Source organism: Astyanax mexicanus, chromosome 4 (genome assembly GCF_023375975.1).
Source record: "Astyanax mexicanus isolate ESR-SI-001 chromosome 4, AstMex3_surface, whole genome shotgun sequence".
Taxonomy (NCBI): domain Eukaryota; kingdom Metazoa; phylum Chordata; class Actinopteri; order Characiformes; family Acestrorhamphidae; genus Astyanax; species Astyanax mexicanus.
In genome coordinates this window covers 4577790-4593243 of record NC_064411.1, presented here as the reverse complement: position 1 = coordinate 4593243, position 15454 = coordinate 4577790, and the positions used below count along the sequence as shown (strand labels likewise).

Genomic DNA, 15454 nt, shown 5'->3' with positions numbered 1-15454 from the left:
CCGATACTCGAAAACTCACGCATTTTGGCACAGACCTCAAGCTCGGCGAAAATTTTAAAGTTCCATAGAGGCTGGACTTTGGCGTTGTTCAGGAGCTCTATAGCGCCCCCAAACGTCGGCAGTGGCCGGGATGAAGTTTGTCCAACGTGCACCAACTTTGGTACGCTCATTGACCTCCTCATAAACAACAAGAATCACTAGGTTTTATTTGACTCCGCCCAACAGGAAGTCAGCCATTTTGACAGGAAGTTGCAAAATAAAAAGTTTCCCGCTGGGTTTCGGAGGGGTTAGGATGTTTGAAAACTCCTAAAATTTTACAGAGCTATTTGGCTTAGGCCATACTTTGACCGTAAGTTGGAATTTCGTAAATTCGTCTTTCATCAGCTCTCTAGCGCCACCTATTTTATATCATATTTATGAAAAGCTCTCAGCCTCTTGATAATTGGCAGATTCAATAAGTCTTTGAAATGATTTAGAAATATTTTGTCGTTTTTCTCATGTGTAGCTAGAGGACTCTACAGCGCCCCCTATTTTGTTTAGGCCATTAAATTAGCTGTAGCTGTCTCAAAATTTCTCCCATATTCTCGATTTTTGGCAACAACATAGAAACTATCATCCCGCACATATTACCCATTGGCTTGTACTAGCTCTGCCCAACAGGAAGTCGGCCATTTTGAAATTTGTGGAATTTTTACACATTTTTCACAAACTCATTCAAACTCCTCCTAGAGTCTTTGTCATATTACCTCTAAATTTGGTGTGGATAGGCTCCAGACATACATGGTGATAAATTGCGAAGGAATAGTCGATAGCTCAAACGATGACGTAATGGCGGGCAGTTGATTTAATACAGACACAACACTAAACCAAATAGAAACATTAGCATGGTCAGAACACAGCTGCTTAGAAATTCATGAAACTTGGCAAAAACATAAAAGACATCATTACACACGTTTTCAGTGTTGATATGATTGACTCCGCCCAACAGGAAGTCGGCCATTTTGAAAAACGTGCATTTTACACACATTTTTTGCATACTTTGTCGAACTCCTCCTAGGGAATTTGTTGAATACTCTTGATATTTGTCAGCAATAAACTACTACCATCCGTGATGATAAATTGCGAAGGAATAGTCGATATCTTAAATGAGGACGAAATGGCGGACAGTTGAATTGCTTGAGATACCCCATTAAAATAGGAAGTAAATACATTCTGGTGTTAGTAGGTGTTTGAGGAGGTTAAACAGGTTGAACACTCACGAAACTTTACAGGCCTGCTTGATTTAAGCGGTCCTTTGATTAAAAATTTAAATTTCATATATACATATTTCATTGGCTCTATAGCGCCACCTAGGTTTCAATGCATATTTGACATTACGGAAATGCTCAAAAACTCTTGAAAACTGTCAGATTCCATAAGATCTAAAAACACTTTACAAATATTGTGATAATTTTTTCATGTGTAGCTAGCGGACTCTATAGCACCCCCTAATTCATTCGTTTAATAAATTAGCTGTGGATGTGTCACAATTTGTCTAATCTTCTCAAATTTTGGTAGGAGCGTAGATACTATGACTCTGCACATATTTGCAATTGGTTTGTATTAGCTCCGCCCAACAGGAAGTCGGCCATATTGGATTTTGTCATTTTTTTACACTTTTTTTCACAAACTCATTTAAACTGCTCCTAAAGTCTTTGTCAGATTACCTCTAAAGTAGCTGAGAATGAACATCAGACACAGTTGATGAAAATTGCCAAAGGAATAGTTGATCGCTAAAACGGTGACGTAATGGCGAGCAATTGATTGACTAGAGACGCAACACTAAACCAAAGTGAAACAATGACACGGTCAGAACACAGAAGATTGAAAATTCCTGAAACTTGACAAAAACACAAGAGACATCATTAGACACGTTTTCAGTATTGGTAGGACTGACTCTGCCCAACAGGAAGTCGGCCATTTTGAAATATCTGAATTTTACATACATTTTTTGCGTATGTTGTCAAACTACTCCTAGAAATTTTGTTGAATTCTCTTGGTATTTGGTAAAAATAAACATTGAACATATCTGATGATAAATTGTGAAGAAATAGTCGATATCTTAAACGAGGAGGGAATGGCGGACGGTTGAATGTTTGAGATGCCACATCAAAACTGGAGGTTGACACATAGGTAATGCTAGGAGTTTTGAGGACGTTATAAGAGAGAAAAGCTCACAAACTTTGACCGGCCTGCTTATCTGAGGCTGTTGTTTGATCTAGAATTAGAATTTCAAATATATGTGTTTTAACAGCTCTATAGCGCCACCTGTATTTCAAATGGGTATTTCACATTTTTGGCAGGATAGAAAACTCTTGAAAATTACCACACTTAATAAGACCTCAAAATTACTTTCACCGGTTTCTCGGTTTGGCCCGGTACGATTTGCGCTGTTGTGCGAGGGCCCTACGTCCCCCTGTGACAGGGGGACAACTCGTTATTATTATTATTATTATTATTCTGCCTCTTTGCGTCCATTTTTGAGGCATTTCCGATAATCGAAAACTCACGCATTTTGGCACAGGCCTCAAACTCGGCGAAAATTGTAAAGTTCCATAGAGGCTGGACTTTGGCGTGGTTCAGGAGCTCTATAGCGCCACCTAACATCGGCATTGGCCGAGATGAAGTTTGTCCAACGTGCACCAACTTTGGTACGCTCATTGACCTCCTCATAAACAACAAGAATCACTTGGTTTTATTTGACTCCGCCCAACAGGAAGTCGGCCATTTTGACAGGAAGTTGCGAAATAAAAAGTTTCCCGCTGGGTTTCGGAGGGGTTAAGATGTTTGAAATCTCCTAAAATTTTACAGAGCTATTTGGCTTAGGCCAAACTTTGACCTTAAGTTGGAATTTCGTAAATTCGTGTTTCATCAGCTCTCTAGCGCCACCTATTTTATATCACATTTATAAAAAGCTCTCAGCCTCTTGATAATTGGCAGATTCAATAAGTCTTTGAAATGATTTAGAAATATTTTGTCGTTTTTCTCATGTGTAGCTAGATGACTCTACAGCGCCCCCTATTTTATTTAGGCCATTAAATTAGCTGTAGCTGTCTCAAAATTTCTCCAATATTCTCGATTTTTGGCAACAACATAGAAAGTATCATCCCGCACATATTACCCATTGGCTGGTATTAGCTCCGCCCAACAGGAAGTCGGCCATTTTGAAATTTGTGGAATTTTTACACATTTTTCACGAACTCATTCAAACTCCTCCTAGAGTCTTTGTCAGATTATCTCTAAATTGGGCATGGGTAGGCTCCAGACATACGTGGTGATAAATTGCGAAGGAATAGTCGATAGCTGAAACGATGACGTAATGGCGGACAATTAATTTAATGGAGACGCAACACTAGACCAAAGTGAAACCATGACACGGTCATAAAACAGATGATTGAAAAATCATGAAACTTGGTAAAAACACAAGAGACATCATAAGACACGTTTTTAGTATTGGAATGATTGACTCCGCCCAACAGGAAGTCGGCCATTTTGAAATATGTGCATTTTACACACATTTTTTGCATACTTTGTCGAACTCCTCCTAGGGAATTTGTTGAATACTCTTGATATTTGTCAACAAAAAACTACTACCATCCCTGATGATAAATTGCGAAGGAATAGTCGATATCTTAAACGAGGACGAAATGGCGGACAGTTGAATTGCTTGAGATGCCCCGTTAAAACAGGAAGTGAATACATTCTGGTGTTAGTAGGTGTTTGAGGAGGTTAAAAAGGTTAAAAACTCTCAAAAATTTACAGGCCTGCTTGATTTAAGCAGTAGTTTGATCTGAAATTAAAATTTCATATATACGTATTTCATTGGCTCTATAGCGCCACCTAGGTTTCAATGCATATTTGACATTACGGGAATGCTCAAAACCTCTTGAAAATTGACAGATTGCATAAGACCTAAAAACACTTTACAAATATTTTGACATTTTTTTCATGTATAGCTAGCGGACTCTACAGCGCCCCCTAATTGGTTTGTTTAATAAATTAGCTGTGGATGTGTCAAAATTTGTCTAATCTTCTCAAATTTTGGTAGGATCGTAGATAGTATGACCCTGCACATATTTGCAATTGGCTTGTATTAGCTCCGCCCAACAGGAAGTCGGCCATATTGGAATTTGTAATATTTTTACAAATTTTTCACAAACTCATTTAAACTGCTTCTAAAGTCTTTGTCAGATTACCTCTTATTTCGCTGTAAATGAACAACAGACATATTTGATGATAACTGCCAAAGGATTAGTTGATCGGTAAAACGGTGACCCAATGGCGAGCAATTGATTCACTAGAGACGCAACACTAAACCAATGTGAAACCATGACACGGTCAGAAAACAGATTATTGAAAATTCATGAAACTTGGCAAAAACACAAAAGACATCATTACACACATTTTCAGCATTGGTAGGACTGATTCCGCCCAACAGGAAGTCGGCCATTTTGAAATATCTGCATTTTACATACATTTTTTTGCGTATGTTGTCAAACTACTCCTAGCAAATTTTGTTGAATTCTCTTGATATTTGGTAAAAATAAACATTGAACATATCTGATGATAAATTGTGAAGAAATAGTCGATATCTCAAACGAGGACGAAATGGCAGATGGTTGAATTTGTGAGATGCCACATCAAAAAAGGAGGTCAAAACCTAGGTAATGCCAGGTGTTTTGAGGAGGTTATAACGGAGAAAAACTCACAAAATTTGACTGGCCTGCTTATCTAAGGCTGTTCTTTGATGTAGAATTAGAATTTCAAATACATGTATTTTAACAGCGCCATAGCGCCACCTGTATTTTAAATGGATATTTCACGTGTTTAACAGGATAGAAAACTCTTGAAAATTGGCACACTCAATAAGACCTTAAAATTACTTCTACCGGTTTCTCGGTTTGGCCCGGTACGATTTGCGCTGTTGTGCGAGGGCCCTACGTCCCCCTGTGACAGGGGGACAACTCGTTATTATTCTGCCTCTTTGCGTCCATTTTTGAGGCATTTCTGATACTCGAAAACTCACGCATTTTGGCACAGGCCTCAAGCTCGGCGAAAATTTTAAAGTTCCATAGAGGCTGGACTTTGGCGTTGTTCAGGAGCTCTATAGCGCCCCCAAACGTCGGCAGTGGCCGGGATGAAGTTTGTCCAACGTGCACCAACTTTGGTACGCTCATTGACCTCCTCATAAACAACAAGAATCACTAGGTTTTATTTGACTCCGCCCAACAGGAAGTCGGCCATTTTGACAGGAAGTTGCAAAATAAAAAGTTTCCCGCTGGGTTTCGGAGGGGTTAGGATGTTTGAAAACTCCTAAAATTTTACAGAGCTATTTGGCTTAGGCCATACTTTGAGCGTAAGTTGGAATTTCGTAAATTCGTCTTTCATCAGCTCTCTAGCGCCACCTATTTTATATCATATTTATGAAAAGCTCTCAGCCTCTTGATAATTGGCAGATTCAATAAGTCTTTGAAATGATTTAGGAATATTTTGTCGTTTTTCTCATGTGTAGTTAGAGGACTCTACAGCGCCCCCTATTTTGTTTAGGCCATTAAATTAGCTGTAGCTGTCTCAAAATTTCTCCAATATTCTCGATTTTTGGCAACAACATAGAAAATATCATCCCGCACATATACCCATTGGCTTGTACTAGCTCTGCCCAACAGGAAGTCGGCCATTTTGAAATTTGTGAAATTTTTACACATTTTTCACGAACTCATTCAAACTCCTCCTAGAGTCTTTGTCATATTACCTCTAAATTTGGTGTGGATAGGCTCCAGACATACTTGGTGATAAATTGCGAAGGAATAGTCGATAGCTGAAACGATGACGTAATGGCGGACAATTAATTTAATGGAGACGCAACACTAGACCAAAGTGAAACCATGACACGGTCATAAAACAGATGATTGAAAAATCATGAAACTTGGTAAAGACACAAGAGACATCATAAGACACGTTTTTAGTATTGGAATGATTGACTCCGCCCAACAGGAAGTCGGCCATTTTGAAATATGTGCATTTTACACACATTTTTTGCATACTTTGTCGAACTCCTCCTAGGGAATTTGTTGAATACTCTTGATATTTGTCAGCAAAAAACTACTACCATCCGTGATGATAAATTGCGAAGGAATAGTCGATATCTTAAACGAGGACGAAATGGCGGACAGTTGAACTGCTTGAGATGCCCCATTAAAACAGGAAGTGAATACATTCTGGTGTTAGTAGGTGTTTGAGGAGGTTAAAAAGGTTGAAAACTCTCGAAAATTTACAGGCCTGCTTGAATTAAGCAGTACTTTCATCTGAAATTAAAATTTCTTGTATACGTATTTCATTGGCTCTATAGCGCCACCTAGGTTTCAATGCATATTTGACATTACGGGAATGCTCAAAACCTCTTGAAAATTGACAGATTGCATAAGACCTAAAAACACTTTACAAATATTTTGACAATTTTTTCATGTATAGCTAGCAGACTCTACAGCGCCCCCTAATTCGTTTGTTTAATAAATTAGCTGTGGATGTGTCAAAATTTTTCTAATCTTCTCAAATTTTGGTAGAATCGTAGATAGTATGACCCTGCACATATTTGCAATTGGCTTGTATTAGCTCCGCCCAACAGGAAGTCGGCCATATTGGAATTTGTAATATTTTTACAAATTTTTCACAAACTAATTTAAACTGCTCCTAAAGTCTTTGTCAGATTACCTCTTATTTCGCTGTAAATGAACAACAGACATATTTGATGATAATTGCCAAAGGATTAGTTGATCTGTAAAACGGTGACCCAATGGCGAGCAATTGAGTCACTAGAGACGCAACACTAAACCAAAGTGAAACCATGACATGGTCAGAAAACAGATTATTGAAAATTCATGAAACTTGGCAAAAACACAAAAGACATCATTACACACATTTTCAGCATTGGTAGGACTGACTCCGCCCAACAGGAAGTCGGCCATTTTGAAATATCTGCATTTTACACACATTTTTTGTGTACATTGTCAAACTACTCCTAGCAAATTTGATGAATTCTCTTGGTATTTGGTAAAAATAAACATTGAACATATCTGATGATAAATTGTGAAGGAATAGTCGATATCTCAAACGAGGACGAAATGGCAGATGGTTGAATTTTTGAGATCCCACATCAAAACAGGAGGTGAAAACCTAGGTAATGCCAGGTGTTTTGAGGAGGTTTTAACGGAGAAAAACTCACAAAATTTGACCAGCCTGCTTATCTAAGGCTGTTGTTTGATGTAGAATTAGAATTTCAAATACATGTATTTTAACAGCGCAATAGCGCCACCTGTATTTTAAATGGATATTTCACATGTTTAACAGGATAGAAAACTCTTGAAAATTGGCACACTCAATAAGACCTCAAAATTACTTTTACCGGTTTCTCGGTTTGGCCCGGTACGATTTGCGCTGTTGTGCGAGGGCCCTACGTCCCCCTGTGACAGGGGGACAACTCGTTATTAGGGCCCGAGCACCGAAGGCGCAGGCGAAGCCTGCACCGGAGGTGCAAAGCCCTATTGTTTTTGGTCCGTTTATTATTAGGGCCCGAGCACCGAAGGCGCAGGCGAAGCCTGCACCGGAGGTGCAAAGCCCTATTGTTTTTGGTCCGTTTATTATTATTATTATTATTATTTTTATTTTTAAACTTCGCGCCCATTTTTGAGGCCTTTCTGATACTCGAAAACTCTTGAATTTTGGCACAGACGTCAAAGCCGGTGAAAAATTTAAAATTTCATGGTTCCTGGGCTTGGGCGTTGTTCAGGATCTCTATAGCGCCCCCAAACGTCGGCAGTGGCCGGGATGAAGTTTGTCCAACGTGCACCAACTTTGGTACGCTCATTGACCTCCTCATAAACAACAAGAATCACTAGATTTTATTTGACTCCGCCCAACAGGAAGTCGGCCATTTTGACAGGAAGTTGCAAAATAAAAAGTTTCCCGCTGGGTTTCGGAGTGGTTAGGATGTTTGAAAACTCCTAAAATTTTACAGAGCTATTTGGCCTTGGCCATAATTTGACCGTAAGTTGGAATTTCGTAAATTCGTCTTTCATCAGCTCTCTAGCGCCACCTATTTTATATCATATTTATGAAAAGCTCTCAGCCTCTTGATGATTGGCAGATTCAATAAGTCTTTGAAATGATTTAGGAATATTTTGTCGTTTTTCTCATGTGTAGCTAGAGGACTCTACAGCGCCCCCTATTTTGTTTAGGCCATTAAATTAGCTGTAGCTGTCTCAAAATTTCTCCAATATTCAATATTTTTGGCAACAACATAGAAACTATCATCCCGCACATATTACCCTTTGGCTTGTACTAGCTCCGCCCAACAGGAAGTCGGCCATTTTGAAATTTGTGGAATTTTTACACATTTTTCACGAACTCATTCAAACTCCTCCTAGAGTCTTTGTCATATTAGCTCTAAATTTGGTATGGATAGGCTCCAGACATACATGGTGATAAATTGCGAAGGAATAGTCGATAGCTGAAACGATGACATAATGGCGGACAATTAATTTAATGGAGACGCAACACTAGATCAAAGTGAAACCATGACACAGTCATAAAACAGATTATTGAAAAATCATGAAACTTGGTAAAAACACAAGAGACATCATAAGACACGTTTTTAGTATTGGAATGATTGACTCCGCCCAACAGGAAGTCGGCCATTTTGAAATATGTGCATTTTACACACATTTTTTGCATACTTTGTCGAACTCCTCCTAGGGAATTTGTTGAATACTCTTGATATTTGTCAGCAAAAAACTACTACCATTCGTGATGATAAATTGCGAAGGAATATTCGATATCTTAAACGAGGACGAAATGGCGGACAGTTGAACTGCTTGAGATGCCCCATTAAAACAGGAAGTGAATACATTCTGGTGTTAGTAGGTGTTTGAGGAGGTTAAAAAGGTTGAAAACTCTCAAAAATTTACAGGCCTGCTTGAACTAAGCAGTACTTTCATCTGAAATTAAAATTTCTTGTATACGTATTTCATTGGCTCTATAGCGCCACCTAGGTTTCAATGCATATTTGACATTACGGGAATGCTCAAAACCTCTTGAAAATTGACAGATTGCATAAGACCTAAAAACACTTTACAAATATTTTGAAAATTTTTTCATGTATAGCTAGCAGACTCTACAGCGCCCCCTAATTCGTTTGTTTAATAAATTAGCTGTAGATGTGTCAAAATTTGTCTAATCTTCTCAAATTTTGGTAGGATTGTAGATAGTATGACCCTGCACATATTTGCAATTGGCTTGTATTAGCTCCACCCAACAGGAAGTCAGCCATATTGGAATTTGTAATATTTTTACAAATTTTTCACAAACTAATTTAAACTGCTCCTAAAGTCTTTGTCAGATTACCTCTTATTTCGCTGTAAATGAACAACAGACATATTTGATGATAATTGCCAAAGGATTAGTTGATCGGTAAAACGGTGACCCAATGGCGAGCAATTGAGTCACTAGAGACGCAACACTAAACCAAAGTGAAACCATGACATGGTCAGAAAACAGATTATTGAAAATTCATGAAACTTGGCAAAAACACAAAAGACATCATTACACACATTTTCAGCATTGGTAGGACTGACTCCGCCCAACAGGAAGTCGGCCATTTTGAAATATCTGCATTTTACACACATTTTTTGTGTACATTGTCAAACTACTCCTAGCAAATTTGATGAATTCTCTTGGTATTTGGTAAAAATAAACATTGAACATATCTGATGATAAATTGTGAAGGAATAATCGATATCTCAAACGAGGACGAAATGGCAGATGGTTGAATTTTTGAGATCCCACATCAAAACAGGAGGTGAAAACCTAGGTAATGCCAGGTGTTTTGAGGTTATAACGGAGAAAAACTCACAAAATTTGACCGGCCTGCTTATCTAAGGCTGTTGTTTGATGTAGAATTAGAATTTCAAATACATGTATTTTAACAGCGCCATAGCGCCACCTGTATTTTAAATGGATATTTCACGTGTTTAACAGGATAGAAAACTCTTGAAAATTGGCACACTCAATAAGACCTCAAAATTACTTTTACCGGTTTCTCGGTTTGGCCCGGTACGATTTGCGCTGTTGTGCGAGGGCCCTACGTCCCCCTGTGACAGGGGGACAACTCGTTATTATTATTATTATTATTATTATTTTTATTTTTAAACTTCGCGCCCATTTTTGAGGCCTTTCTGATACTCGAAAACTCTTGAATTTTGGCACAGACATCAAAGCCGGTGAAAAATTTGAAATTTCACAGTTCCTGGGCTTGGTCGTTGATCAGGAGCTCTATAGCGCCCCCAAACGTTGCTAGTGGCCGGGATAAAGTTTGTCCAATGTGCACCAACTTTGGTACGCTCATTGACCTCATTATACCGATCAAGAATCACTTGGATTTATTTGACTCCGCCTAACAGGAAGTCTGCCATTTTGGCAGGAAGTCGCAAAATAAAAAGTTTCCCGTGGTGTTTTGGGTGGGTTACGATGTTCGAAAACTCATAAAATTTCACAGGCATATTGGGCATAGGCTGTACTTTGATGTAAAATTGGAATTTTTCATATTCATAATTTATCAGCTCTCTAGCGCCACCTATTTTATATGACATTTATAGAAAGCTCTTAGCCTCTTCTAAATAAGCAGACCCAATAATGCCTTTAAATGATTTCGAGAAATGTAATCGTTTTTCTAATGTGGAGCTAAATGACTCTACAGCGCCCCCTATTTGGTTTAGGCTAATAAATTAGCGGTAGCTGTCTCAAATTGTCCCCAATGTTCAAGATTTTTGGTAGAAAAATAGATATTACGATGCCACACATAATACCCATTGGCATGTATTAGCTCCGCCCAACAGGAAGTCGGCCATTTTGAAAAATGTTAAATTTTTACACATTTTTCACGAACTCATTCGAACTCCTCCTAGAGTCTTTGTCAGATTACAACTAAATTGTCTGTGGATAGTCTCCAGACATACGTGGTGCTAAATTGCGAAGGAATAGTCGATAGCTGAAACGATGACGTAATGGCGGGCAATTGATTTAATGGAGACACAACACTAAACCAAATAGAAACATTAGCATGGTCAGAATACAGCTGCTTGGAAATTCATGAAACTTGGCAAAAATATAAAAGACATCATTACACACGTTTTCAGTGTTGATATGATTGACTCCGCCCAACAGGAAGTCGGCCATTTTGAAAAACGTGCATTTTACACACATTTTTTGCATACTTTGTCGAACTCCTCCTAGGGAGTTTGTTGAATACTCTTGATATTTGTCAGCAATAAACTACTAACACACCTGATGATAAATTGCGAAGGAATAGTCAATATCTTAAACGAGGACGAAATGGCGGACAGTTGAATTGCTTGAGATACCCCATTAAAACAGGAAGTGAATACATTCTTGTGTTGGTAGGTGTTTGAGGAGGTAAAACAGGTTGAACACTCACGAAACTTTTCAGGCCTGCTTGATTTAAGCGGTCCTTTGATTAAAAATTGAAATTTCATATATACATATTTCATTGGCTCTATAGCGCCACCTAGGTTGCAATGAATATTTGACATTACGGGAATGCTTAAAAACTCTTGAAAATTGAACGATTGTAAAGGATCTAAAAACACTTTACAAATATTGTGATAATTTTTTCATGTGTAGCTAGCGGACTCTACAGCGCCCCCTAATTCGGTTGTTTAATAAATTAGCTGTGGACTTTCCAAAATTTGTCTAATATTCCCAAATTTTGGAACGATGGAGATACTTTGACTCTGCACATATTTGCAACTGGCTTGTATTAGCTCCGCCCAACGAGGAGGAAATGGTGAATGGTTTAATTTTTCAGATTCCACATCAAAACAGGAGATTGACACCTAGGTACTGCATGGTGCTGTTGGTAGGTCATGAGCTAAATGTATGTAGTGATGTTGGTTGTGTAAGATTAATTTGTCCCTTGCCTAATGAACAATAAGCTATATTATTGTGTTGAGTTGGTTGTTGTAGTGACATAAATGTTCGGAAATTAAGAAATGTGCACCATAAAAACATGGTCACCACAGGGAGTTGAACCCTATCTCAATGAATGAGAGTACCATCACTAGTGACTTTTGTTTTTTATTGGCTACATTTATCATTTATATTGTTAAATTTGGGTGCATTTATGATTTAAGCATTTTTTGGTTAAATTGGGCTATTTGGCTACATTTATGAATTATTATTATTATTATTATTATTATTATTATTATTATTATTATTATTATTATTATTATTATTATTATTAATAATAATAATAATTTCTTTTAGGAACAGGACAATTTGAGAATAAAATGGTAGAGGTGGCTGTGAGCAAAACACAGCAACAGTTATAGTCTGGTACTGGTTTCACAAGGATCCAGAAGCACAGTCTAACACTGTGTTCATGGTCCATTATCTCAACCTATTTTACAATTTTATGAAGACGATTAATGAAAATAATATTGAATATCATTATATAAATATTTAAGAGCATTTTTTTTGGGCCCGCCACCACCCCCCCTCTTCGGAGGACCAATTAAGCTTTATTGTTAATACAGAGTTATATTAAAGATATAATAATAAAAGCAAAATAACAGGCAATTTGTAAAAGTACTGTTACATATCTTTATATTACTATGTTAGAGCATATTTTAAGGTTTTTAATGTTGTTGTGAGCAGAACACAGCAACAGTTATAGTCTGGTACTGGTTTCACAAGGATCCAGAAGCACAGCCTAACACTGTGTTCATGGTCCATTGTCTCAACCACCAAGTACACAGACCTATTTAACATTACATAAATACAATTAATTAAAGTAGTATTAAAAATCATCATATACATATGTAACAGCATGTTTTTAGGCTTTTATTGTTGTTTGAAGCAGAACACAACAGTTTGTAAAAGTACTATTAAATTTCATAATATAATAAATATTTAAGTTCATGTTTTTAGTTTTTTAGTGTTGTTGTGAGCAGAACACAGCAACAGTTATAGTCTGGTACTGGTTTCACAAGGATCCAGAAGCACAGCCTAACACTGTGTTCATGGTCCATTGTCTCAACCACCAAGTACACAGACCTATTTAGCATTACATAAATACAATTAATTAAAGTAGTATTAAAAATCATCATAGAAATAGGTAAGTTAATATATTTAGGTTTTTAGTGTTGTGGGCAGAACACAGCAGTTTGTGAAAGTACTATTAAATTTCATAATATAATAAATATTTAAGTTCATGTTTTTAGGTAATGTTGTTGTGAGCAGAACACAGCAACAGTTATAGTCTGGTACTGGTTTCACAAGGATCCAGAAGCACAGCCTAACACTGTGTTCATGGTCCATTGTCTCAACCACCAAGTACACAGACCTATTTAGCATTACATAAATAAATAAAAGTAGTATTAAATAAAAGTAGTATTAAATATCATTATATAAATATGATACAGCATGTTTTTAGGTTTTTAATGTTGTTGGAAGCAGAATTCAGCAGTTTGTAAAAGTACTATTAAATTTCATAATATAATAAATATTTAAGTTCATGTTTTTAGGTTTTTAGTGTTGTTGTGAGCAGAACACAGCAACAGTTATAGTCTGGTACTGGTTTCACAAGGATCCAGAAGCACAGCCTAACACTGTGTTCATGGTCCATTGTCTCAACCACCAAGTACACAGACCTATTTAACATTACATAAATACAATTAATTAAAGTAGTATTAAATATCATCATAGAAATAGGTAAGTTAATATATTTAGGTTTTTAGTGTTGTGGGCAGAACACAGCAGTTTGTAAAAGTACTATTAAATTTCATAATATAATAAATATTTAAGTTCAAGTTTTTAGGTTTTTAATGTTGTTGGAAGCAGAATTCAGCAGTTTGTAAAAGTACTATTAAATTTCATAATATAATAAATATTTAAGTTCATGTTTTTAGGTTTTTAATGTTGTTGTGAGCAGAACACAGCAACAGTTATAGTCTGGTACTGGTTTCACAAGGATCCAGAAGCACAGCCTAACACTGTGTTCATGGTCCATTGTCTCAACCACCAAGTACACAGACCTATTTAACAATTTTAGGAAGACAATTAATGAAAATAATATTAAATATTATATAAATATTTAAGATAATTTTTGGGCCCGCCACCACCCCCCCTCTTCGGAGGACCAATTATGCTTTGTTGTTAATACAGAGTTATATTAAAGATATAATAATAAAAGCAAAATAACAGGCAATTTGTAAAAGTACTGTTACATATCTTTATATTACTATGTTAGAGCATATTTTTAGGTTTTTAATGTTGTTGTGAGCAGAACACAGCAACAGTTATAGTCTGGTACTGGTTTCACAAGGATCCAGAAGCACAGTCTAACACTGTGTTCATGGTCCATTGTCTCAACCACCAAGTACACAGACCTATTTAACATTACATAAATACAATTAATTAAAGTAGTATTAAAAATCATCATAGAAATAGGTAAGTTAATATATTTAGGTTTTTAGTGTTGTGGGCAGAACACAGCAGTTTGTAAAAGTACTATTAAATTTCATAATATAATAAATATTTAAGTTCATGTTTTTAGGTTTTTAATGTTGTTGGAAGCAGAATTCAGCAGTTTGTAAAAGTACTATTAAATTTCATAATATAATAAATATTTAAGTTCATGTTTTTAGGTTTTTAATGTTGTTGGAAGCAGAATTCAGCAGTTTGTAAAAGTACTATTAAATTTCATAATATAATAAATATTTAAGTTCATGTTTTTAGGTTTTTAATGTTGTTGTGAGCAGAACACAGCAACAGTTATAGTCTGGTACTGGTTTCACAAGGATCCAGAAGCACAGCCTAACACTGTGTTCATGGTCCATTGTCTCAACCACCAAGTACACAGACCTATTTAGCATTACATAAATAAATAAAAGTAGTATTAAATATCATTATATAAATATGATACAGCATGTTCTTTGGTTTTTAGTGTTGTTGGAAGCAGAATTCAGCAGTTTGTAAAAGTACTATTAAATTTCATAATATAATAAATATTTAAGTTCATGTTTTTAGGTTTTTAATGTTGTTGTGGGCAGAACACAGCAACAGTTATAGTCTGGTACTGGTTTCACAAGGATCCAGAAGCACAGTCTAACACTGTGTTCATGGTCCATTGTCTCAACCACCAAGTACTCAGACCTATTTAACATTACATAAATACAATTAATTAAAGTAGTATTAAAAATCATCATAGAAATAGGTAAGTTAATATATTTAGGTTTTTAGTGTTGTGGGCAGAACACAGCAGTTTGTAAAAGTACTATTAAATTTCATAATATAATAAATATTTAAGTTCATGTTTTTAGGTTTTTAATGTTGTTGGAAGCAG

At 36.5% G+C, this 15454-nt stretch overlaps 1 protein-coding gene across 9 annotated transcripts in view; it reads right to left on the bottom strand.

Moving 5' to 3' along the window:
* The window catches only part of LOC125801095 (uncharacterized), a 49851-nt gene that overhangs the window by 19409 nt on the left and 14988 nt on the right, over positions 1–15454 (bottom strand). For 4 of the 9 annotated variants that reach the window (XM_049476898.1, XM_049476897.1, XM_049476894.1 and 1 more), the window contains exon 3: positions 13454–15264. The gene's annotated coding sequence lies outside the window, so the exon portion shown is untranslated. Of the gene's footprint in view, positions 1–12468; positions 15265–15454 lie in introns of those variants that run through there. The other 5 variants (XM_049476901.1, XM_049476900.1, XM_049476899.1 and 2 more) reach the window with 2 other exon arrangements.